Raw genomic sequence first — 26,053 nt, 5'->3', positions numbered from 1 at the left:
TAACGCGCCAATTGGACAGAACTGCGCATGATGTACCTCAGGAACACATCCAACAACCCTTATCAGTCAATACCAATCCGAATAACTACTTGCGCAAGGCCAAGAGGTGGACCAAGGCGTTATTGAATTGCTCATTTGGTGAAGCTCTCTCCCTTGAATAAGTTATCCAATATTTATGAAATTGTAATCGTTTGTTGGTCTGTACATGTACTTAACATCTACCGATTGCTCCCAGCCGTATAATTCCTTCGAGTTACGTCGTCTTTTTTTCTTAGAATGTTTTGCTGATAAATATTGCCTATGTTTCCTCGATTCTGGGTTTTATTACTTGAATTCCAGTAACCGTTATCGTTAATTTTAAAGTTTTGGCAGCCCCTCGGTTCCGATGTAACCAGAATACCGATTATTATTTAACCTTCTTCTGTTATTACTACTCGAATTCTGCGGGTTGTGGTCTGCACTACGCGCGTCATATCCAGGTGATGTACAAGATAATGTCACTGGAGCAGCGGCAGGGCCAACGAAATATACGGGCCCTACAACGAATTTGTGACATCATATTTGTAGGCTTGTCCGCCACACTTCGCGAACGCTCGGTTCCATGAAAGGTCCACGGGAAATCAACATTTGACTGAAAAGGTACCCACTAAAGATTTGAATTTTGTCGTGTGCTATCGAGAACTTGCTTGCATTGAAACATGAAGTCAAAAATTATTAAACTCGTCTGAAATAGTTACTCGCTCTACGTCAGACACAGCTGATGGCACTCGTAAGATGTGGAGGGTCACGTGCTGTGACGTACGAGTGACGGCCTGTTTTTCTCGTGGGCTTCGAGCATCGGGTTAGTTTAAATAAAGCCGGTGTTATGATTCTACTTGCTGGCTGACCTGACTGCGGCGCGCTATTGTGGCCGTTATTATTATGGTAATGACAGTGGCACGTAAAGCGCCCTCCGCCACACACCGTTGGGTGGCTTGCGGAGTATGAATGTAGATGTAGACCATCATGTGTTCATGAATCTGATCGATAGAATCTAGAATAGACACAAAGTATTCTAGTTCGTCTTCTGGCACATGTACGAGTTTCTGGAAAGAATGTCTAAAGGTAACTTCGCCTTCAGAATTCTTAACACGTCTTTGTGAAAAATAGGCTCGTTCGAGTAACGAGTTTGTTTAAATATTTCTCGAAATATTTTCAGAGACTGCCTTGTTTAGTGTGAAAGATCTCGGGATTGAATACCTGTTTTCTCAATTTCTCTTTATAGGCTCTCGACCAAAACTTAGACAGAAATGCTCTTTCAAACTGCTCATTTGACAGAGCTCTGTTGTACACGTGGCCCAAAGGGCACCATCATCTTGTACGTATTCTGTGGTGAAGCAGATCTTTTGCTGTTCTCTCCAAGACTGTGGCAACACCCCTCTAAATGCTCATAAAAATGCAGTTGGACGTGGAACATTTTTCTCGAGTAAAAGGACTTGGTATGGTGTATGCTTGAACAAACATTCCTCAAGCAAGATAGAAGAGACTGATGGCACAGTCGCTACTTCATATGGTATATGATTTGGCCATAAGTTATTGAAATTTGTTTCGTTACCGTACGGGGTATGGTCTGAAGGAGTAGGATTGCCGTAACCATCACATAGCAGTTGTTGGGTTGCCTTAAACTAAATCCATGACAGTAGACAATTCTTGTTTTACGTTTGCAATTTGTTCATTTACTCTGTCACGCCATTCCGGCAAAACTTTATTTACAGTTATTGTGATTTGAGTTAATCTGGATTGTACGGATTCGGCAGAATTGTCTCACTCGGACATAGTGATGTTGACAAAAATCATACACAAAACGCTGTAGTTCAGAATTTAATTTGTCATTAATTTCTAAATCTTTGTGCGAAAGCCAATGAAGAAAATAATCAACAATGTGCTTGGACTGATCACTAAACTGTTTTTTGCACTTTCGAGTCCTGTTCTTCCACGAAAGTATCGAGTTGATGTTCCTGTTTTTCAACAGTGCCCTTTACTTGTTTTTGATCTTTAGACAACGTCTAATTGTGAGACATCATTTGCTAGAGTATCGTACTGTAATGATAATGTGTTAAAATTAGAATTCAATTTTTCGAATTCGCTAGATTATGTTGTTCAAATCTTCGAATTATTTTTCCTGTTGTGCCAGTAAATGGTCAAAGTTCGATTTCTGTTCAGTTGACTGATTTTTTAATTGCGCGGTTATGTCATCCTTCATTGTCTTAAAACTTTGCAACCAACTGATTTCATTGCTCTATTGCAATAGAGCAATGAAATCAGTTGGTTGACCGCGTGTTCGTAAACACATTTCACGTAAAACATCGCCCATCGGAACATTTACTTCACGTGAGGCGTCTGCATGTTGAACAATTACATTACTTACGCAATTTTCTCGGCCAACATCAACATCACAAAAGAGAAACAACATTAGTTTCTCTTTCAGGGCGCGATATTATATCATGCTCTGAAAAAATTCTCAACTTCAAAAGCTAGCGGATTTGCTTTGTTCAGGAATCTCCATGCTACCATTTTGTTCCATAGCCATTTTTGCTTTCTTGCCTATCTTATCCATAAAATTTACGTAAACAAAAAATATCTTTACAAAAATTTTGAATAACTACCATCTGAACAAAAATCTAGTAGGTAATAATATTTAGCTTCGAGTTTTATCTGCATGAATAAGCCTACAGCATTACACATTACATGTAAGACGTTACAAAGACACCCATCTTGTGGCTCACAATCTCGAATATTATTTCTTTAAAAAGGTAGAATTTTGCTCAAACGATTTTGTTATTTACGGTAAGGGACGACGATTCCACTGTAATATGTTGTACGCAGCATGATAATTTAAAATTAAACGATATTTATTGTCATTGTTGACGTTTCCAATATTGGTTCCTTCTAATTATTATTATTCATTGAAATTTCTCTCCTCTGTGTTCAGATAACCATTTTCCTTCCTGGTAATTTTAATCAAATAACATCCAGCTAGGCGTTGTACATGCAGCATGGAAAACAGGCTATGTTAGATGATTATAAGTCCAGTCGCGGTCTCGGCATTTATAATCACTCTTCCTCTGTATGTAATTTTTTTTAAATATTGCTTGTAAAGAATAAGATAAGTAAAAGTGAGAAAGGGAGATTACAATTTTGATGCGAGCAATGAAAATCGGCGAAGCCTGTATTGGCGGCGCATCTTTAACAGAATGATGTATGACCATGAAAAGATGATTATAAGTTTTATATCGGTACTGAGCATGTAATTAAACAATGCTCTAAAAAGGAATCATATTTCATGATGGAACTTCTGAGTGAAGATAGATTCTAACGTTGATCGTGCAATATGCACTTAAAGCCATGACAATGGCAGCCGATCAATTGCATCATCGTATTAAGACTACTGACGAAGAAAAGTGCTCCCAATAATTTACTGAAAAGTATTTAAAATGCAGATTAGGACAAGAAATGACACAGATTATAAACAACTAATGTAAACATTCGTAACATTGTCATTTAAGTCAAATATATGCAGTCCTAAAGTATCGACTGCACAACGACCAGCGCAGCGCTGCGAAACGGCATCAAGAAGGCGCTGATGCACGTAGTAATGGAAAGAGCGGGCAGCGCCACACCTCCAGGAACACAGAGATCAGCGCCCCCTCTCAACTCTGACCCACCAGCCACCCATCGCTGGTCGAGCCCATTTCGGTCGCAGACTTCGAGAGCATCAATACTGAGTAATAGGAAGACGATACTTAGCCTGTGTTCTGCGAGTAGTAATACAGTGTAAAGGATTGCAAGTAGGAGGCACAGGAAGCACATCAAGCCACCTTGTAACGAGAAGTTAAGCTATGTTTCTTTCCTTTTTAGAAATAAAGTCTTTTCTGTGTCGGTGCTGAATCCCACAGTAGCCAACACAACAGAATACTACATCATAAAATAACACAAGCTTTTATAATCCATATGGGCAGGAGTAACGCTACCAGACAACAGAGTATAAGACAATACTGAGGCTCCAGCATTTGTCTTTAAAACAAATAAACTAATTAAATATAGTCACAGAACATACTCATATAAAATTTATGATATCTTTCTGATTGCAATGCTGTCGGGATGACAATAAAATGTGGGATTACACTGCACCCATGCTGACTACTGTTCGTTACTGATGAAAGCTAAATTTGCACGCCAATATCGCAGCTAGACGTTTTATGCTCCATTAGACAGATGGCCATTGGCGTGTACGCCCCTGCAACAATCGTCGGAAGGGTTCAGGGCGGGAAAGGGACCTTTATGGTCCGTATGATGTTTTTGTGGCATTCCCTGGGTGATATCGTTATTGTGGAAACTACGATGGATCAACACAATTGTCACGATGGTATCTACCAGCAGGACAATGGAACGTGTCACACAGCTCACAGTGAACGTGCGTGGTTTGAAGAACACCAGGATAAGTTAGCCGCTCTCCCCTGACCACCAAACTCCTCAGATTTAAACCCAATCGAGATTGTGTGGGACCTTCTCGATCAGGCTGTTCGCGCCATATGACTAGACTGTGAATATTATGGACTTCAGTGCAGCTGTTGACCGGATAAAGTAAAGTCGTATGACATGGTTGACTGGGAGACTCCGAAGGACAGCTTCAGCCGCCTAATTGGAGAGGTATTCCCTATCGTTAACACATACTGGTAACTTCCCTTCGCGAACTGTTAGAGTTGTGTCTTTAGGTGTATCTCTAGATGACTGTAATGACTCTGTGAATGCATGTCCCAAGGCACAGTGCATCGAGCTATACAGATACTGCAAAATACTGATACTGCCCTACTGTCTTCAATGTTCTTTCTCGTATTATCTACGACAGGTAAGTTACATATGCAGAAGAGATTCTGAGAGAGTGTCAGTGTGAATTTCCGTCTAATAGGTCAACAACAGATCAGAGGAGGAGGAAGGAGGAGATTAGTTTTTAACGTCCCGTCGACAATGAGGTTATTAGAGACGGATTAGCAAGGATGGAGAAGGAGAGCGGCCTTGATCTATCAAAGGAACCATACCGGAATTTGCCTTAAGCAATTTAGGGAAATTATGGAAAACCTAAATCTAGATGGCTGGTAATAACTTATGGATGTGAAACATGGACACTAAAGGGTACTGACGACCAGCAGCTCAGGATATTTGAACGTAGCGTTCTGCACAAGATCTATGGGGCAGCTCTTACAATAAAATCTAGGAGAATAGTCTGCCTTTGACATGTCCTTATGATGAATACTGGAAGAACAACCAAAAAGGTTTTTGAATGGATGCCAACTGGAAAAAGGCAGAGAAGAAGGCCACGAAAGCAGTGCATTGACGATGTGGAAGAAGATACAAAATCTCTCAAAGTCAGAGGATGGTGGAAAACTGCGCTGGGAAAGGGAGAATGAAGGAAACTTGTTATCGAGGCTAAGACCCACGAAAGGTTCCAACGCCATGGGAAGAAGAAGATTCACATTATCATACGCTGCTTCAGTTTCGTTGTCATCTTGTAAGTAGGCTGTTTAGGTTCTTATATTGGTAACGCCACCGCCACCTAGCGCTCTGTATGAAAATCACTGGCTGTGCTGTGTCCAGTCTGTGGCTGGGTGTCATTGTTGGAATTTGTTATTGTAGTGTTGGGCTGTTGGCCGTTAACAGCGCGTAGCGTTGGAGGTGAGCCGCCAGCAGTGGTGGATGTGGGGAGAGAAATGGCGGAATTTTGAGAGCGGATGATCTGGACGTGTGTCCGTCAGAAACAGTACATTTGTAAGAATGGATGTCATGAACCGCTATATATAATATGACTTTTGAACACTATTAAGCTGGCAGTAGTGGCGCTCGCCGTATTGCAGTAGTTCGAGTAACGAAGATTTTTGTGAGGTAAGTGATTTGTGAAAGGTATAGGTTAATGTTAGTCAGGGCCATTCTTTTGTAGGGATTATTGAAAGTCAGATTGCGTTGCGCTAAAAATATTGTGTGTCAGTTTAAGCGCAGTCATTTATAAATTTTTCTAAGGGGACGTTTCATATGTCGACCCTTAGCAGAGGATACCTCACTGGAATCTTCTGATTTTTTCTTGTAGTTTGTGTAATTAGTGTAGCTATTGTTTATTGCTAGCGCGTAATTGTAGAGAGAATCTTCTTTGTAGTTGCAGTTTTTCATTGTTGTACAGTAAAACAGTTGTGGCATGCATGTAGATTTGCACCAAGTATTTCGCAGCTGCTACTACAAATTATTTTCAGTGCTATGCTAATGTTTTTTCTTATTTTGCTCTTCAAATTGTGCTTTTCTGTGTTATCGTGTGAAATATTGTGACAATAATGGCGTGTGAAAAACGTAATACTAGGCTCGAAAGTAAACTAAGAAATGACAGTGAAGACGAAAGCAGTGTGTTAGCGCCACCGTCTAATGAATTAACTAATGCACAAAGTAGTAATTTGGTAACTGTGCATAGGGAAATGGAGCAGGCTGCAAATAATGGTGTAGACAGTGAAACAATTAGAGAACAGGGAAGCATTATCGATCGATCGGTCGGCAACAGCTTGCCCCAGGAATCCGAAATGACAGGACACAATCTTGCAAATACTGTAGATTCAGGTTTTGTGTCCTCACCGTTTTCTCAAATAAATCAAGACATTTTCTGCTTTTCAAAATGCGGATATTGCCGGCTCAAATGCACTGCCGAATAGCACTGAGGAACATGTTTCAGACACCAGTGCATTGTTATTACAGTTAATGCAACAAATGGGACAAAGGCTACAAAAGTTAGACACAACGCTAGAACAAAATCAGAAACAAATGGGACAAAATCTTCAAAAGTTAGACACGATGGAACAAAATCAGAGACAAACACAGCAACAGCTTCAAAAGTTAGACTCATTGGTACAAACGCTTGAACAAACACGTGAAGGTTTAACTGCTGAGTTACTTAAAATCGAATCGAAATGTCAAAAAGTCTGTAATGACGTAAAAACACAAATTTGTGATCATTTCAGCCTATTTTTTCACGTCATGAAAATGCATCACAGAATCATGAAGCAACCATAAAAGAACTGCAAACTATTATTCATGAAAACCACGACACCTTGCAAGCTAAAATTGACTCAGTTGCATCTACCGATTCGGTTACGCAACTTGCAAAAACTCAGGAAAACTTAAAGGACACAGTAGATACGATTTCAACACAAATGGACACTCTGAAACTTGGTTCAGAAAAACACACTGAGGAAATCAGTTCACTATCGGAGAAAGTAGTCGAACTTTCGGATCAGTTCACTAACTTACCTACAAAGGTAGATGATGATCTGAATGACACAAGACCCGTAGCTTTCACTGACACAGAAGAATATGATCAAATTAGAAAATTCAAACAAAATCAAAATCAGAGCAATACACAGCACAAAAGAGAAATCCGGGGAGTACAAGATCAGTTGGCATAAGTATTACATAAATTACATAGTTCAGAGGACACTCGCGCTCCAACACGGGAAGAGGGACATAGAAATACGGTAAAGCCGCAAAATAATAACACAAGGCATTTCGCAAATTATGAAAGAAATTGGCCAGCAGCACCGAATTTTGAGATGGAACCGCCGACACGACGTAACAGTGACCGATATGCGACTCGCCGACACGATGATTTTGACTATAAGCTGTTCATTACTACTCGTAAATTCAAAACATTTAAGAATTCTGGCAACGACATTCATCCACAAGCGTGGCTTCATCAATTCTGTCATTGTTTTCCTCCCAACTGGTCATTAGAGCACAGATTAGAATTTATGTGTGGCTACTTAGAGAATGAACCAGCTGTAAGAATGCGATCGGTCATTCACGATTGTCACAGTGAAGGAGAATTTTATCATGCTTTCCTCTCAGCATATTGGTCTCAAGCTACACAAGACCAAGTAAAACATAGCATCATAATGATGAAACATTTCGAACAGTCTGAATTTTCCAGTCTTGTCAAATATTTCGAAGACATGTTACATAAGAATCAGTATCTATCAAACCCATACAGCCCCACAGAACTCTTTCACATTTTCTTAATCAAATTGCCTGATCATTCACGACATATTATTTTGGCAAGACGTTGCAAAGACGACACTGAAGCTTTTCAGGGACTCTTACAAGAATTGGAAATTGACACTGACAATCGCGGAACGCGAAAACAGGAACACAACAATTACAGGTCACATCCGTCACAATTCCGCGATGACAGAAATAATAAATGGACGCGACAAGGCTATCCTTACAACGTAAATCATGACCAAAACAGAGTCCACCCATATGACAACCGTTGGCAGAGTAGTAATAATTACAAAGAAAGATCGCATTTCCATAGTAATGAATGTGACAGAGACAGACAATATGGGATCCAAAACAATTATTATCAAGGGAAACAGAATAAATTCAGAGACAACAGTCCTCCGCGCAGTTACGACTCCGGGAGAAGTTCTCCACCACGTGACCGACAAGAAATTAATTACAGAAATTACCGACATGACGACAGACGATATAATCATATCGACAGACCTGAATTTTATCAGAACTGGCGAGATTCAAACAGGGCAGGGCCTTCTTGTCAAAGTGAATATGTAGAAGTTAGGTCTCCTAATCCTAATAACGACGCGCGCCAACAAAGAGACAGACAATGACACTCACCGCAGGCAGCCACGTGCGCCGGCTGCCTCAGAGAAAAATAACATAGACGCAAACCTTGAGAAAAATTTTGGCATTCCTTACCGACGTATACAACATGATAATTGCTTTGAAATTGAAACCTTGAGCTCTATGAAGAGTAAAGGATTGCACCACATTTCACATGTAAAACCGTTTATTGAGAGATAATCTGCTTTTTAACTTAGTCTTTCCTATAAAATTTTTCACTTTACATTACTAGTATGCTTTGTCTGACTTAAAATATGTTAACATGTTACAATGTTTGAAGTTAAATATGCAGTCAAGAACCAAGAGAACTTATTTAAACAGAAATTACGAATGCATTGTTATAGTGAACAGACGACACAGTGTTTCTATTTGTGCACTCTTGCTTGTTAGTTGCACGATTACGTAACGAATATAAGGCTCACATACTTAGAACATGTACCGGTACTGCTAATGAGATTTTAATGCAACATTCTGATTTACTTGAAAATACATTCTGGATTTAAAGTACTTCCTGAGAGGTACCAGATGACACAGTGGTTAGTTAATTTGACAGCTACACGATTATATCACGAAGCTACTAATGAGTGACACAATTCATATTATTGCTTTTGCGCTGTATCTGTTTTATATCTGCACAGTTTTTGTGAATTCTTCTGGAAAGTAAAACATGTTTTAGTAGTAACTTTTATGGTATAGCTACAATAAGACAACCTTTTCCGTAGCGCAACAATACATTAGAGCACAGTACTTTCTTCATCACGGCAATAAGCGTGATTACTAAGATATCTACACCCAAAGCATTTCACTTTTGTTTATGAGGAGGTGAGTACATTGACTTCAGCAGAACTTTGCTTACGGAGGATGATAACTACGACAGTTCCACAGAATTATCTTACAGCAAGACGCACATTTAGCGCTACAGGACACGCATTGAGTGATGAATTTTGTACTTAAAACATTTATTTTTAAAGATTTTCGAATTGCAATGATACAAAGGTTTTCCGTGATACATTTCATTCCATTGCTGTAATCTGTAACACCTGAGGTTATAATTACATTAATCCTCAGGGGGGTACACGCTTACTTTGTGTACCATGTGTTTGGCAAGCACAAGGAGCCCTAGCTAATATGGTATTTGCTTATACAACTTTACACATCGGTACCATATTCCTCTAACACAGAATTACACAGCCATCTGATTATTTAACTGAGAGAGACAAACATTTTCTTACTACATCAGTGACAGATGTTTACGTAATTACACAGTTGGATAACTTCAGATTTTTGAAATTGTATTTTGTCTGTACTTTGTGAACTGTTCATATTTTTTCGAAACCATTGTGATACTATGAGAGCTTTGAATGATGTATTTGGTAAGGGATCATGATTTTTGAAGTACATTTGAGGTAGATGACTCTATTGAAGGTTTTGAAATTATTGGAGGAAGTTACGACGATTTTGAGATTTGGTTGAGGTGTTATGATGTTATTATTACGACGACGATGTGTGTTATGCTGTTGAGGTATGTTTATTATGATACGTATTTATTATGATGAAATATCGAAGAAGTGTCGACGAATATGTATATGGGTAATAAGGTAAGGAATAATGAGTAGTGGTTAGGGACTCTGATTTGAGGAAAAGGATGTTGGAAACCAAGAATCGTACTTTAAGAGTTATGAGACGTGTGTACATGCGTGAATGTATATCAACACTGATATTCACGAAATTTCGTTTCTACACATTTCTACCGCAATTTTTTGACCTGTGAATTTTTATTGGTATCAAACTGTCACTGTAGCAGAGACCGCTGTCGTAAATGTTTCGTTAAGGAAGGTAAGTGACCTTGACGTAATGAGTAAAGGGCGCCCAGCTGAGCGATAGTCGTCTGAAAAAAGAAAGCCATTAGGTGGAGAAAAAAAAGAGGCCATTATCCTCGATATTGTCACTTCTTTCTTGGAAGCATCGCAAATACGACACGCTCATTACTTGGAAAGATACTTACATCTGCACACCTGATTATGACAAACGTTTTTCTACGAGAGTTGAGAGAATTTCTACTAACTTACGAAACGCCACATGACTATTGAATGATATTTTGATGCTTTACTTTGTACATAGTTGCTTATTTCATTTGATATCTGGTTTCCAGCTGTGTTGCAGAATTGATTTTATAAAATAAAATTAAATGCATTTGCTAATGGGAAAACTATCTGTCAACAGATCTGTTAAATAATAATTTTATGATCGACATTCTTTGAGAAAGGAGCACTTGGAAAGGAAAGAACAATAAGAAGGGACTAATAACAGTAACTGTATACATAATTTTCTTTCCAACTACTTGGTAATTTTTTGGTAGAATAAGTTGTGGTGCACCACTTTAATGACATAGACATTAAGATGTGAATTTACATTTCCCTTATCTGCATTGTTGTCTTTAGTGTACTACTTTTTCTGCTTGTGGGTTTGTCATGTTTAGATATAAGTTATTACTTGCTACTGCTGTTTGCCAGGCATAGTGCTACTGAATTTCACTTTGTATTACTGTGTTAAGCCGGTTTTACTACTGATTTATTTTTCTTATTTGCTGCACATTACCATATATTAGCTGTAATGTTGCATTTGCTTTGCTAATTTAGATATACTGCTGCTTGCTTTGCCAATTTCCATTTTTTTGTCATTGCTGTTTGTGTTAATTGTTTTGTGCTGCTGCATTGCCACATCCCTTAGTATATATATCTGAGCTCAGTAGTTTTAAGTTAGCTTAAGAGGGGGTAGACTATATAAGAAACTGACTATGGAGAATAGGGAAAGAATGCATTGAGAAGTCATATGAAAAAGATTTGGGCCAAAATGAGTACTGTACAGTGAGAAATAATTATTTTGAAAGAAATATGAATAGAATACAGAAAGGGGGTATAGATCGGACTTTTTTGGAATAATAATGAATGAAGGGAGATCTCCAAGAAGTAAAGAAAGTTTTGTTTGCAAAATACTGCAGTAAAACAAACCCTGTCCTTTCCTTTTGTATTATTTCGCTATATGTTTGTGTACCCTTGTGTATTTGTGTTCTTCCTGTCTTTATGTGTTTATCTGATACGATTTATGTTGTAGAATTTTTCTAATACTCAGCTACATTCACTATGATGAAGAATACTGTTATCCTCAAATATAATTTGCATTAATAATATGTTATTTACTTTGTAAAGATGTTTAGACATTATTAATTCTGTTCTGTTTCGATGCTCATGTGTGAAATTAATGTTTCGAAAACTATTCTCATTATTTTATATATTTACTTATGTCATAATTCCTGTAACACTGATGTATATGTTTATTTCTATTCTTTTGTAAAGCCTGTGTTACTACAAATGTTATCTGTACTGTTATGTTCTTTAATGATGTATTTTGTACCTTTGTAAATGTATTCTTATGTTGTAAATTTATAATTGTATAGACACCAGTTCTTCAAATTAAGTATCATTTCACTGCACACCTTCCTGTTGGTCATAATATATGCATAGTATGTGAGAAGTTGGGACTGTTAGTGCTTGCACGTGTGTTGATAATTCGGCAAGGGCCTGGTTAACAGCATTGCTGGTTCTAAGGACAAGTGTTGGTTTATGGACTTGCTATATTGTCCGCAAGACTCTTCGATGGTGATTGTGCACCTGCACAGTCGCAACAGATGGCTGCTGGCCGTCTCTACAAGGACTACAGTGGGTCTGCATCTTTGATGACCCACCAATACCATTATTTCTACAAGGACTACAGTGGGTCTACACCTTTGTTGACTCACCAGTACCATTATTTATACATGGACTGCAGTGGGTCTCCACCTCTGGTGGCCCACCAATACCGTAATCTCTACCAGGACTACAGTGGGTCTGCTCTGTGATGACCTACCTACCAGTATTCTTCAAAACTTCGACTAACTCTGCTGTGGGTTTGCTCTGTTGTGGCCCATTACCTGTCTGCATGTCAAGAGCCAGCACTGTCTTTCCGTTGGAAGGACAACACTACTTCTTCAAGACTGCATGGAAATCCACTACTTCCGTGTGCATTTTCTTTTACTGCTCAGACTTTCAGAAAAACATTGAAATTTTACTGCGATGAAGGATCAGGACTGTCTTTATGGACTGTGAGAAAATTTTTGCTTTTGACCAACATTGTACCAATAAGTGTGTGCATTTGATTTCTTTGTTATTGTAATTCTGAAAAAATGTTAACAAATATGTATTGGCCAGTGCCCAAATAAATTTGTAAAATTTTTTGTGGGGAGCATGGGGGTTATGTAAGTAGGCTGTTTAGGTTCTTATACTGGTAACGCCACCGCCACCTAGCACTCTGTATGAAAATCACTGGCTGTGCTGTGTGCAGTCTGTCGCTGGATGGCATTGTTGGAATTTGCTATTGTAGTGTTGGGCTGTTGGCTGTTAACAGCGCTTAGCGTTGCGCAGTTGGAGGTGAGCCGCCAGCAGTGGTGGATGTGGGGAGAGAAATGGCGGAATTTTGAGAGTGGATGATCTGGACGTGTGTCCATCAGAAACAGTACATTTTTAAGAATGGATGTCATGAACTGCTATATATATTACGACTTTAGAACACTATTAACCTGGCAGTAGTGGCGCTCGCCGTATTGCAGTAGTTCGAGTAACGAAGATTTTTGTGCGGTAAGTGATTTGTGAAAGGTATAGGTTAATGTTAGTCAGGGCCATTCTTTTTTAGGGATTATTGGAAGTCAGATTGCGTTGCGCTAAAAATATTGTGTGTCAGTTTAAGCACAGTCATTTATAAATTTTTCTAAGGGGACGTTTCAATCTGCATCTGTCATTGCTCTAGTGGGGATAGCACTTGATTACGACCCTGAAAGTCCTGGGTTCAATTCCGGATGGGAGTGGGAGTTCTGTCTCTTTGAAGTACCCTCAATCACGGCTCCAGGTCAACGGAACTTGCTGTCGAATGAATACCGGGTAGCCTACCGGGATTAAAAGGCAGCTCGGACAATTGGCTCACCACCCTCCCCCTCCTAGTGCCACGGTGAAGAAAGCCTGCACTCTATCTGCAGTCAGCCCAGTAGCCTGTTCGTAGTGTTGTGCCACAGACTTTACCTTTTATACTGTGTATGTAACTGGTATGTATTTTTGTATGTAGTACATCCATTCAATTTTACCACGAAAGTGCTTTATGTTTGGAGCATGTAACATTTTGCTGTATTGCCACTTTTAATATTCGTTATTATTCCTACTCGTGCTCTACCATCATCTGACATATATGAACAATCCTTGACCCCATATTTAAAAATCTCCCTCTTCAGTCTATTGCACGACGCTGCTTCGAAAAATATCCATCTGGATCTTTCTCTTCCCAAGTTTTAGATCTAATACACTGTCTGACAAAAAGCTGAAGTACACAGAAGACATGCCCAGATATCAATGTAATTTCGTACTCGTACACAACATCGGTGGGCTTTTAACCGATTAGAGTTACAGTTCTCTGTAACTGGTAGAACGGCCACCGTAGTGTATTAGTGTTGTTCGTGTTCATTGTTGTTACAAGGCCTGGTGGGATATATGAGGGGTATGAGCACTGTCAGATGTTGAGCGATTACGATGAATGACACGGAGATGTTACTTACTAGTGTGAGACAGCATTTTCAGTCCATGAAAGAATTTGAAAAGTGTCTGATTGCGGGTCTATCTTTGACCAGCTAGTCGAATCGCGCAGTGGACAGATCTGTGATTCATTTGACTGTGACAGTTACACGACACTGGACTACGTAGGAACGTGAGGGTGGACATACTCCTCTTCGAGGTTCCGATCGATCATATCTGACCACCAAAAGGGAGGATTATTCAATTGTGCACAGAACACATCGTAACCTCCTCACATCTGCGTCGGCCGTCCGTTATCAAGTAAAAAGCAACATTCTGTGTCATTCCACACCATTGGTCGCAGACTAACAACCACCAATCCACGAAATTATCGTCCCAGGAATAGACTGCCGTTAACATCAGAACGCAGTCGGCTGTGTTTAGAGTGTTGCCGTGACCGAGAACCCCAGATTGCTGATGAATGGCATCGCATTGTGTTCAGCGATTAATCGCGGTTCTGCACTACCCTGAATGACTATCGTCGATTAGTATGGTGGCGACCTGGGGCGAGGTCCCATTCGTCCAAAGTTTTGCAGAGGCACAGTGGCTTTATGGTGTCGGGAACCACCCGGTATGGCTTCAGGTCATGGCTGGTACTGATTAGGGGAGCTCTGACAGCACAGCGGTGCATTACAGGTACCCTGAGCGCCAATGTGTTACCTCTCATGTGACAGTACCTTGATGCCATTTTTCAGCAGGACAATGCTCATCCACACATGGCACATGTCTCTATGAACTGTTTGATTGTAGTTGAACTACTGCTGTGGCCAGCGAGATCCCCAGGTCTGTCGCCAATAGAGCGCGTGTGGAGCCAGCTCGAATGTCAACTCCATCCCAGTGTCAGTATCTAGGATATCAATGGTCAAATCCAACAGTTATAGGCTAGCCTTGCCTCAGCAGAGGATACAATGGCTTTATGCCGCCCTTCCAAACTGAATATGTGCATGCATCCAGACCAGAGGGGGTGCAACGCCTTACTGATAACTGGGCTGGTACTGCCAAGTTCTCTGTAAATTTGATTCGGTATTGTAATCACTGAAATAACATCACATCATCTCAAAGCGTGAAGTTTTAACTCATGTCGTCCTCCGTTTCTCGGTGCTTCACTTTTTTTGATAGGCATTGTAGTGTCACACACTTCCTTTCGTTTACAGAATTCCATGCGACTACCCTTTCTCCAGAGCAGGCCCCTCCCACAGATTCGAATAGGAGACTTTTTCTGAGGAATATTTTACCCAGGAAGAAGCTATCATGAAACTCTTAGCAGTGAACTCCATGTTTTAGGGAGAAATATCGTGTTGGTTTACAGTTGCCTTCCGCATTGCAGAACTGCGGGTATAAAGTCGCCCTGACTGCGCCTATAGGTAGGCTTACAACTGCCATAGCAGTATCCTCGATTACCATCAATAAATCCTAGGAAAACATAATTCACCAACAAAAGAGGTAGCTAACTATTCGCCAATTCGATTGATTCTTGAGTACTGATCGCCATTCTGTGATCGTTACTAGGTAGCATTATTGTTTGAGATGGACAAGGACCACAGAAAAGCGGCGGATATCGTCATGGGTTCGTTTAGCAAAAGCGAATGCGTTACGGGTATGCTCATCAAACTCCAGGGGCAGACGCTCGACAACAAGCATTCAGAATTACGAAGAGGTTTAATGTTAATATTCCGAGAGAGTACGTTGCAAGGAGAGTCAGACAATATGCGATTTTCTCCCACATACGGGTAAAGAAATGATCACGACGCGAAAATAGAATTTAAGTTCACGCGGTGTCTTACGACAGCCTTGAAAAGAAGTCATTTTCTTTCACCAGATATTTTTTTTCGTTTCAAACAAACACTAAATCTCGTTTGCGATTAGCCATTATCACCCTTTTGAAACAATATCACACAAAAACTTCTCATGTTTTCCATTTGTCAGTACGTCATGATCAACACGGCAGTGCGGAACAGATGAACATCCACAGCGGCGTCCAGTATTCTCGTTGTATGGCATAATATCACACAGGTTCTACGGCATGGTCCATAGCTATGGAACCACCCTCCTGAATTAAAAATAGATCAGTAAATTAGAATTTAGCATCTGTTAGGATGCGATGATAGAGTGGGGAAAGCTTTCGAGGCTACGTCACCAACATGGCGGCTAGTTCATGAACAGCTATCAGAATGGAGTTCGAAACTTTCAGACAGAAAGGAGGTCATTTGGAATATAAGACACTTGAAGAATTACACGGAAAAAAACAAAGAAGTCTTTTTTTTAGCATAGCTTTATCCATTCTCTAATGATAATTGGTGTTTCTTCATGAAAGTGACTTGAAAGCGGATGGCTATAACGCAAGTGGAAAGCATTGAAATCGCCCTAATATCAGAAGACTGCAATGCACACCACTCATACAGACCGTCCGTTACCCATTGTGGATGAAACTATATCAACCAGTGTTCTGGCACCGTTTAATAAGAGTCAAGAGCCGTATCTTGCAAGAAACTGAGGTTAGCAGTAAATCAATAATGATAATTTTGGCAACGCACTCTCACACAACCCTAATGTTACATAATTTCACCGAGGAGGATTCTGATTAATGGGTTTAGTTTGCCGAATGCGTGACACGAAAGCCTCACAAAAACAATCGTTTACCCTGTGCCGTACTGTTTACAGACGAAGCTAATTTCTATGTGAACAGACTCACTGATACTGGTTAGATGTCAGTGCTTACTGGACACATCAATCGGATTCAGTTGGCTAAATAAGTGATGCTTTGATGTGGAATATGGGGTTCTCGTACAGTTGGGTCCTTATTCATTTAGGGTACTCTGAGAGTAGCCCATTATCTGCAGTTGTTAGACGGAGCAGTGCTGCTGTCCCCATTGTCTGCAGATAGGACATATCCAAGTATCTCTTAGCCCAAAGGTCCCCCGCCTTATTACGGGCTTGCTGTCGGGACATACTGAGATACCCAGTTTTCCCGTAGGTGGGCAAGTCGTAGGAATCTGGTGGAGTGGGCACCACTTTCCTCATACTTAATTCTGTTAGGTTTCTATCTATGGAGACATGTGAAGACAGTTTGTATACGGTGCAGACTAGAAACCTCGTACATATCAGGAAAGCAATTGTTGATGCTTATGCACGCATTCCGATACATTTTTTTGTGTGTAGTCCATGAGAAACTTGTGAAATTGATAACAACAATTTGACAACGTGCTGAGAAACTTGTTGATCATATCCTGTAACCTTTAAATATTGTCGTCTGCATTTACCTTGTTCTGTACAAAATGCGATAATTTTTAGGATGAATGGGCCATTGTTTTTCTCGTGTAATTCCTAACTGTTTCATATATACCGTGATCCCATATCTCTTTGAAGATTACAAGTTGCAGCCAAGATCACGACTGCCAAATGGCCACCAAGTTAATAACATAGCCTTACAGGTTTCCTCATCTCCCGTCCCATACCACATGACTATAAATTTCTGTTTATCCACCCGTTTTTGTTTTAGAAGCTTGTTTGCATGCCTGTAGGCCAGATGTACGCCTAGAATGAAAAGTGCAACACATACGCTGATATGGTACGCTCACAATATCAGCACATACAGCATGTTACGCTATAACAGAGTAGGATATGTCAGATGCTTGATGACGTTCATAGGCAGCAATGAAATTAAGTGTTTGTTTGAAATTAAAAACGATCATGTGTAGGAATATTACTTTTTTCAAGAAATTTTTTCCGGCTGTTAACCCAAGAGTAAAAGACTATTACCGACAGTCATTCTCACATTACACCACTTAAAAATGAAACTGCTGTGACTATCGAAGGCTTTTTAAGTAATAGACTCCAGTACGTTGTCCTGGACGCTAAATGGTCATCAGACGCCAACGTATCGCCCCACGCAAATGTGGTACGACCGCTATTGTTCTTTACGTACATCAGTCACCTGTTGGAAGGAGTGAACAGTATTCAGCGGCTGTTTTCTGCTGATGCTGCAGTGTACAGAAAGTATCGTCTTGGAGTGAGTCTAGGAGGATACCAGATGACCTGGACCGACTTTCTGTTTGGTGTGATGAATGACAGCGTTCTTTAAATCTGCAAGAAAAAAAAATCAGTTAATGAAGATGAGTAGGAAAAATAGTCTTATAATATTCGAATAAAGTATTAGTGGTGTACTACTTGACGCAGTGAATTGGATTAAATATCTAGGCGTACCCTTGAAAAGCAAAATGAAGTGGCACGAACATTTAAGGTCGGTTTTAGGAAAGACGAATGGTCGATGTCGGTTTGAGAAAATATAGCTCACCTACAAAGATACTACATACAAAATACAGTACTGCTTGGGTATGTTGGATCTCGACCAGGTCGTATTAAAGGAAGACATCGAAGCAATTCAGGGTCGTACTGTTACATTTGTTACCGGTAGATTCGATCAACAAGCTAGTCTTTCGGAAAAACTCCGTGAACCAAATGGGAATCGCTGAACGGAACAAGACGGTCGTTTCGCGAAATGCTGTTGAGAGAGTTTAGGGAACTGGCATCTGCGACAAACTGCAGGACGATCGTACTGCCACTAACATACACCCCGTGTAAGGGCCGCCAAGCCAAGATAAGAGCAGTGAGGACTCGTACGGAAGCATATAGACAGTCGGTCTCCCCGTCGCTCCAGTAGAAACATTAAAACCTTCATGGGAATCTCGTTGTGTCTGGAGATTTCTAGATATTGAGCAGCACTTAAGGAACTGTCCACAAGTCTGGAATTCCTGTTTGAGAACACGACTAAAGGCTCCAGCAGAAGAATCGGACCTAATGATCTCGTCTGCGGAGAGTTAATTAGTAGCGGAGCACTAACTTAATTTGAGGTGGATGGGGAAGACGCAACAGCGACCTAGTTGAAGACATTTTCCGGTATTTGACGGAAATAACTAGGGACACTGATTAAAGCTTGAGGTGCGAGGATCAGCCAGAACTTTCAGACCCACTCCTCAGGAACACGATAATAGTAACCGCAGATATTTTGCAGACGATACAGTTATATAGAGAGTGACTATAATTAAAGTTAAACTTTCAAACCGCTGTAGAACTAACACCACTCGTCAGAATGGCGTCAAATTGCTACGGAATATTATTGGAGAAGGAGAAAAACGTGTGGCAAAAGAAAAATAAATAGTTACAAAATGTAGCAATAAATGGCGCTATAAGCATCATAATTTAACAGTGGTCGACTACAAATGACAAATGAATCATACAACAATGCCTAAGGTGTACGTTTAACGTTAAACAAACTTTACTACTGAGTGCGCATGGGTATACAGGTGTGATACTGTTAATTACGTAAGCTCATCCACCACGCTAAGGTCATATCAAATCAGAGGGGAAAAATCGGTTTTTAATTGTCCTGAGGCCAAAAACCGCATAAAAAGTATCACTCACATCGGTTTTTAATTGTCCTGAGGCCAAAAACCGCGTAAAAAGCATCAATCACATCGGTTTTTAATTGTCCTGAAGCCAAAAACCGCATAAATAGCATCAATGAAAATCAAATCGGATTATTAATTTCCGTGTGACTGGCGCAAAACATCTTCAATATGCTGTCCACCGTTTTCAGCAACAAGCTGAAATCAGAAACAGCATGTTCCACAACTGATCGAAGTGTTTCCGGAGTCACGTTCAGAATGTGATGTGTAATGTGTGTCTTCAATGCAGCTAAATTTGCAATCGGAACACTGAACACAACATCTTTCAGATAGCCCCACAGCGGTTACACGGATTAAGATCAAGTGATCTGGACGGCCAGGCTGTAGGGAAATGGCAGCTGATAATTGTAACATTTCCGAAATGGCGACTGAGCAGCTGCTTAACTGGATTTGCAAAGTGCGAAAGTGTGCCATCTTGCATAAAAGTGATCCCATCCACACATCCACGCTGTTGGAGAGCTGGAATGACGTGGTTGCGCAAAAGACACTCATAGCGCTTACCAGTGACAGTAAAGGTAACAGGACCGGAAGCACCTGTCTCTTCGAAAAAATATGTCCCTATGATAAATGATGCCATACACCCGCACCACACAGGGACCTTTTCAGGATGAAGTGGTACTGGTTGATTTGCGTGTCAATTTTCCGTTGCCCATATTCGACAATTCTGTGTACTGACATGTCCTAACACATGGAAGTGCGCTTCGTCTATCCACAAAATCTTTCACGGCCAGTCATTGTCCACTTCCATGCGAGCAAGGAATTCTAAAGCAAAGGTCTCTCTTGCTGGCAGGTCAACAAGAAGCAACTCGTGCACATGGGTAATTTTGAATGGAGAGCAAAGAAGGATGTCTCGTAGAATTTTACGCACCGTGCTCACAGGGTAATTCTCCGTGCACTACACGTTTGCACACCACCACTCATCTCATCCTGCGCTGCTGTGGCCACTGCTTCCGCTGACGTCGAATGAACTCGTTTCCTCACCCTACCAGGTCGCACACCACAAGAATCCGTCTTTTCGAATTTCCGAATCATTTTCTCCAGACTCACGGCAGTCATCGAACCAACGCCTTTTTTCAAACCCTTCAGTGTCCAGAACATCTGCAGAGCGACGTGTGCACAGCCATCATTCTTGTAATACAGTTTTACAAGCAGAGCGCGATCCTGTATTGAGTCAGTCATGGCGAAAGACGCAGACGCGAAAGGAGGAAAAGCTGTGTACCCAGCATGTTTATACCAATTTCAATGGGTCGTGCGCACAACAGATGTTTTCATTTCAGTATTCTGAAACATACAGCGCCATCTATTGATCAACTTTCACACTATTTTTTTCTTCTGCCATACGTTTTTTCCCCTTTCCGATATATTCCGTTGCAATTTGACGTCATTCTGACCAGTGGTGTTATTTCTACAGCGTTTTGAAAGCGTAACTTTAATTTTAATCACTGTGTATAATGAAGAACAGTCTGAAAACATCTGTAAGAATGTTCAGTTAGAGCTTGATAAGACTCAAAAGTGGTGCATAGATTGGCAGCTGTCATTAAATGTTCACGTATCTTTCATGGTACATTTGACAAAACTAAAAAAGTAACACCTTTAACAACGCTATCAGTGAGTCACAACTGCAGTAAGTCAACACACACAAATGTAAGGGCCGGCCGCTGTGGCCGAGCGGTTCTAGGCGCTTCAGTCTGGAACCGCGCTGCTGCTACGGTCGCAGGTTCGTATCCTGCCTCGGGCACGGATGCCTGTGATGTCCTTAGGTCAGTTAGGTTTAAGTAGTTGTAAGTCTAGGGGACTGATGACCTCAGTTGTTGAGTCCCATAGTGCTTAGAGCCATTTGAACCATTTGAACAAATGTAAGGTGCAGTGAAATAAAAACGAGACAGTAGGAGAAAAGGAAGGAAACTGCTTATTATTTCAAAAGAAATCGCCATAACTGTTAATACATTTATCCAAATGAGAGACAAGGTGGTCAATGCCTTCATGAAAAAATGTTTGCGGTTGCCTACGGAACCATGATTGCACCCAGGTGTGCACCTCTTTGTCCGAAGCAAATCGATGGCGAGGAATGTCTTTCTTCAGCGCTCCAAAAATATAGAAATCGCTTGGGAAGAGATCGGAACTGTATGGAGAATGTGTAAGGGCTTCTCAGGGCAGCTTCTGCAGCGTTGTCGAAACAGCCTTGGCACATGCGGCGGTCGATTTGCTTCGGACGAAGAAGTGCACGACTGGGTACAATCATGGTTGCGTAGACAAGCACAAAAGTTTTTCATGAAGGCATGTCTTGTCTCACAGTGGGATGAATGTATTAACAGTTATGCCGATTATTTTTGAAATAATGAAGTTTACTTACTTTTTGTCGATCTGTTTCGTTTTCATTTGACTGCTTCTGGGAGCAACAATTCGCAGGGATACGAAATGGAATGATCATATAGGCTCAAATGGTAGACTTCTGTTCATTAGAAGGCTACTGGAAAATACACTCATGCTAAGTATTGTAGAATATTGCTCAAGTACGTGAGACCCAACCCAACATAACTAACAGGGGATATTGAAAGAATAGAAAGAAAGGCAACACGAATGGTCACAGGTTTCATTGAGCCACGGGACAGCGTCCATATAAACGGTAAAATATCTGAACTGCTAGACGCTTGGATGTGTAAAGCACCTATCCCGCAAAAGTCTTCTTACGAAGTTTGAAGAACCACTCTTATGTGAGGACGATAGGAACATATTACTGCCTCCTGTGTGAGACACCTTCAGTGACTAGACTACCTACAGCACGCACAGGGGTATTAAACAGTAATTCTCCCCGCGTTCCATACACGAATGGAACAGAAAGAAACCTTCATACGTGATGCAGTCGAAAGTGGCATGGCGGATGGTGCATATTGAATCAGATTCTCTCAATGACAGCAACAATTTTTGTTAACAATATAGTAATAATAAATCTCAAATGTAACTAGGTGGTGCTGAGTTGTTCGATTATTGATCTAGTGCAACTAATCACAATTGTAAGTAGGCTGTCGAGGATTTTATGTTGGTAACGCCATGTAGCGCTCTATTTGAAAATCACGGACTGTGCTGTGTGCAGTCTGTGGCGGGTTTGCATTGTTGGAATTTGCAATTGTAGTGTTGGGCAGTTGGCTGTTAACAGCGCATAGCGTTGCGCAGTTGGAGGTGAGCCGCCAGCGGTGGTGGATGTGGGGAGAGAAATGGCGGAGTTTTGAGAGCGGATGATCTGGACGTGTGTCCATCAGAGACAGTAAATTTGTAAGACTGGATGTCATGAACTGCTGTATATATTATGACTTTTGAGCACGATTAAGGTAAATACATTGCTTGTTCTCTATCAAAATTTTTCATTTGCTAACTATGCCTATCAGTAGTTAGAGCCTTCAGTAGCTAGAATCATTTATTTAGCTGGCAATAGTGGCGCTCGCTGTATTGCAATAGTTCGAGTAACGAAGATTTTTGTGAGGTAAGTGATTTGTGAAAGGTATAGGTTAATATTAATCAGGGCCATTCTTTTGTAGGGATTATTAAAAGTCAGACTGAGTTGCGCTAAAAATATTGTCTGTCAGTTTAGTGATGATCAGAATAGGTAAAGAGCGAAATGTCTGAGTACGTTCAGTTCCGCTCAGCTGTTTGAAAATCAAATAACGTAAGGGGTTTACCAGCACAATCATTCATAAATTTTTCTAAGGGACGTTTCACAATGGATAAAAGTCATTACACTGAGAGAAGCTGAGTTATGTCAGAACGTTACCTCAGATTGTGTTCGCTCTGTTGCTAATGTCTAAAGCAGCGGATTAAAGAAGCGTAATTCTCACAAAAAATCAAGGTAAATTCTAAAGTTTCTGTTATGTCCACATGTACTCTTAATTCCATTGCACGAATAAGTCTTTGTCATTCTCTAAAGTATCTCGCACGTTGGAAGGCGTGATATTTAACATTACCAGTTAACACTAGAACGGGTGCTGAACAAACGCTTCTTCTTCCTGGGCCCATAAGTAACGGCCTGTCTCTTCATGGGTCATAAAAAAACCACGTGCATCTCGGCTCCGGCTGTTGCGTTGACTGAGACTGCTTTTACAAAGATTAGCACCGTCCGGCCAAGTTTAGTGCTGTTTTTCTTAATCAACTGTGAGACAGCCATAACAACGGTCTCAGGGAACTACCTCTGACACCGATGTCCACTAGCATGGTGTCTAACAACGCCTACATGGTAAAGTAAAGAACCGTGAAATTATGTGGGAACTACAGACATGAAATAACAGCGCTTAAGCAGGGAATTTGCCGGCCGGTGTGGCCGTGCGGTTAATGGCGCTTCAGTCTGGAACCGCGTGACCGCTACGGTCGCAGGTTCGAATCCTGCCTCGGGCATGGATGTGTGTGATGTCCTTAGGTTAGTTAGGTTTAAGTAGTTCTAAGTTCTAGGGGACTTATGACCACAGGTGTTGAGTCCCATAGTGCTCAGAGCCATTTGAACCAAAGCAGGGAATTTTTTCTTACATGAGAAAATAGTCACTCAGCTATTAGCTAATCTTCAAGAATAAGTGATAGATTGCAGCTACGAGGCTGCTACCTGATTGCCTCCTACAGATTGGACTGCCTACGACTCAGAACCCAAGTATACGAAATGTTTCGTTTAAATCTAAACTGCATATAACATAGTTTTCACAACACCATAAATTTGCTTGTAATTTTCTTATCTGTTTGCTACCAGACGCAGTAAACGCATTTCGTCTTGCGAGTATATGGGAGTAAAACATACGCGTCCACTTCTAGAGTCAGCTGCACACGCCAGACAGTGCTAGCACTTACTAAAAGACAGGACACACAGGTCAGGAGAATGCTTCATTTAACTGATACATAATACATGATAAGTGGAGATTTTCATGAGTCATGTTCTTTTCGTCGTCTTCAGTCCTAAGATAGGTCTGATGCAGCTCTTCACCCTAGTTTCTCATATGCAAACCTCTTCATCTCTGCATAGCTGCTGTAGCCTACATCCATTTTAACCGGCTTTCTGTAGTCAGCTCTTCACAATTTCTAGCCCCCACACTTCCGTTCATCATCAAACCTACGATTTCTTGATGCTTCAAGACATATCGTATCAACACATTTCTTGTTTTAGTCAAGTTGCGCAATACATTTCATTTCTCCTCATTAGTAATTCTATCTACCCATCTAATGTTCAGCATTCTTGTATAGCATCACATTATAAATGTTATTTACCTCTTCTTGTCTGAACTATTTAGCGGCCATGTTTCACTTCCATACAAGACTACTCTCCAGACAAGTATCTTTAGAATGGACTTGGCAAAAGTTAAATTTATATTCAACGTTAACAAATTTCTCTTTTTGAGAAGTAATTTTCTTTTTCCTCCAAGGTTGCGTTTTAAAGCGTCTCTACTTCGATTATCGTCACTTCGTTTGCTGAACAAATAACAGAACAAGTTTACAGCTTCCACTGTCTCATTTCCTAATCTAACTGTAGCAGTCTTACTTGAATTTATTCCAATACTTTCCATTATCCTTGTTTTACTTTTATTAGTGTTCATCTTACGTCTTTCCAAGACACTACGCATACCACTCAGCTGCTCTTCCAAGTCGTTTCCTGTCTCCGTCAGAATTACAGCGTCGTCGGTAAATCTCAAACTATTTATTTATTCTCTCTAAACTTTCATTCCCCTTCCAAATTTCTCACTGGTTTATTTTAGTGCTGCCGCAGTATAGAGATTGCGTAAAATCGGGGATAAGCTACAAACCTGTCTCATTCCCTACCCAATTTCTGCTCCCCTTTCATGCCCTTTAATAACCGCAGTGTGGTTTCTGTACAAATTGTAGATAACCTTTCATTCCCCGTATTTTATCACTGACACCGACAGAATTTCAAAGTGAATATTACAATCAACATTGTTAAGACTTTCTCTTAATCTACAAATGCTACATAGGCAGTTTTCCCATTGTTAATGTACCTATTACAATAAATCGTACGGTCTGTATTGCATCACGTGTTCCTACATTCCTCCGGAACCCAAACTGGTCTTCTCAGAGGTCGATTTCTAAGATATATTGCGTCTTTTTGATTAAATTATTTATCAGGATGTTTGTCTATTGTAGACGATGCAGGGTAACGATATACTTCGGTAAAGGCAGTTAAATACAAGTAAGATGGAAGCGTTTCACAAAGTAGCTCACTGCAGACAGTTCTTCTTA

Source organism: Schistocerca americana, chromosome X (genome assembly GCF_021461395.2).
Source record: "Schistocerca americana isolate TAMUIC-IGC-003095 chromosome X, iqSchAmer2.1, whole genome shotgun sequence".
NCBI classification, from domain to species: domain Eukaryota; kingdom Metazoa; phylum Arthropoda; class Insecta; order Orthoptera; family Acrididae; genus Schistocerca; species Schistocerca americana.
This window is presented reverse-complemented; position numbering follows the sequence as displayed.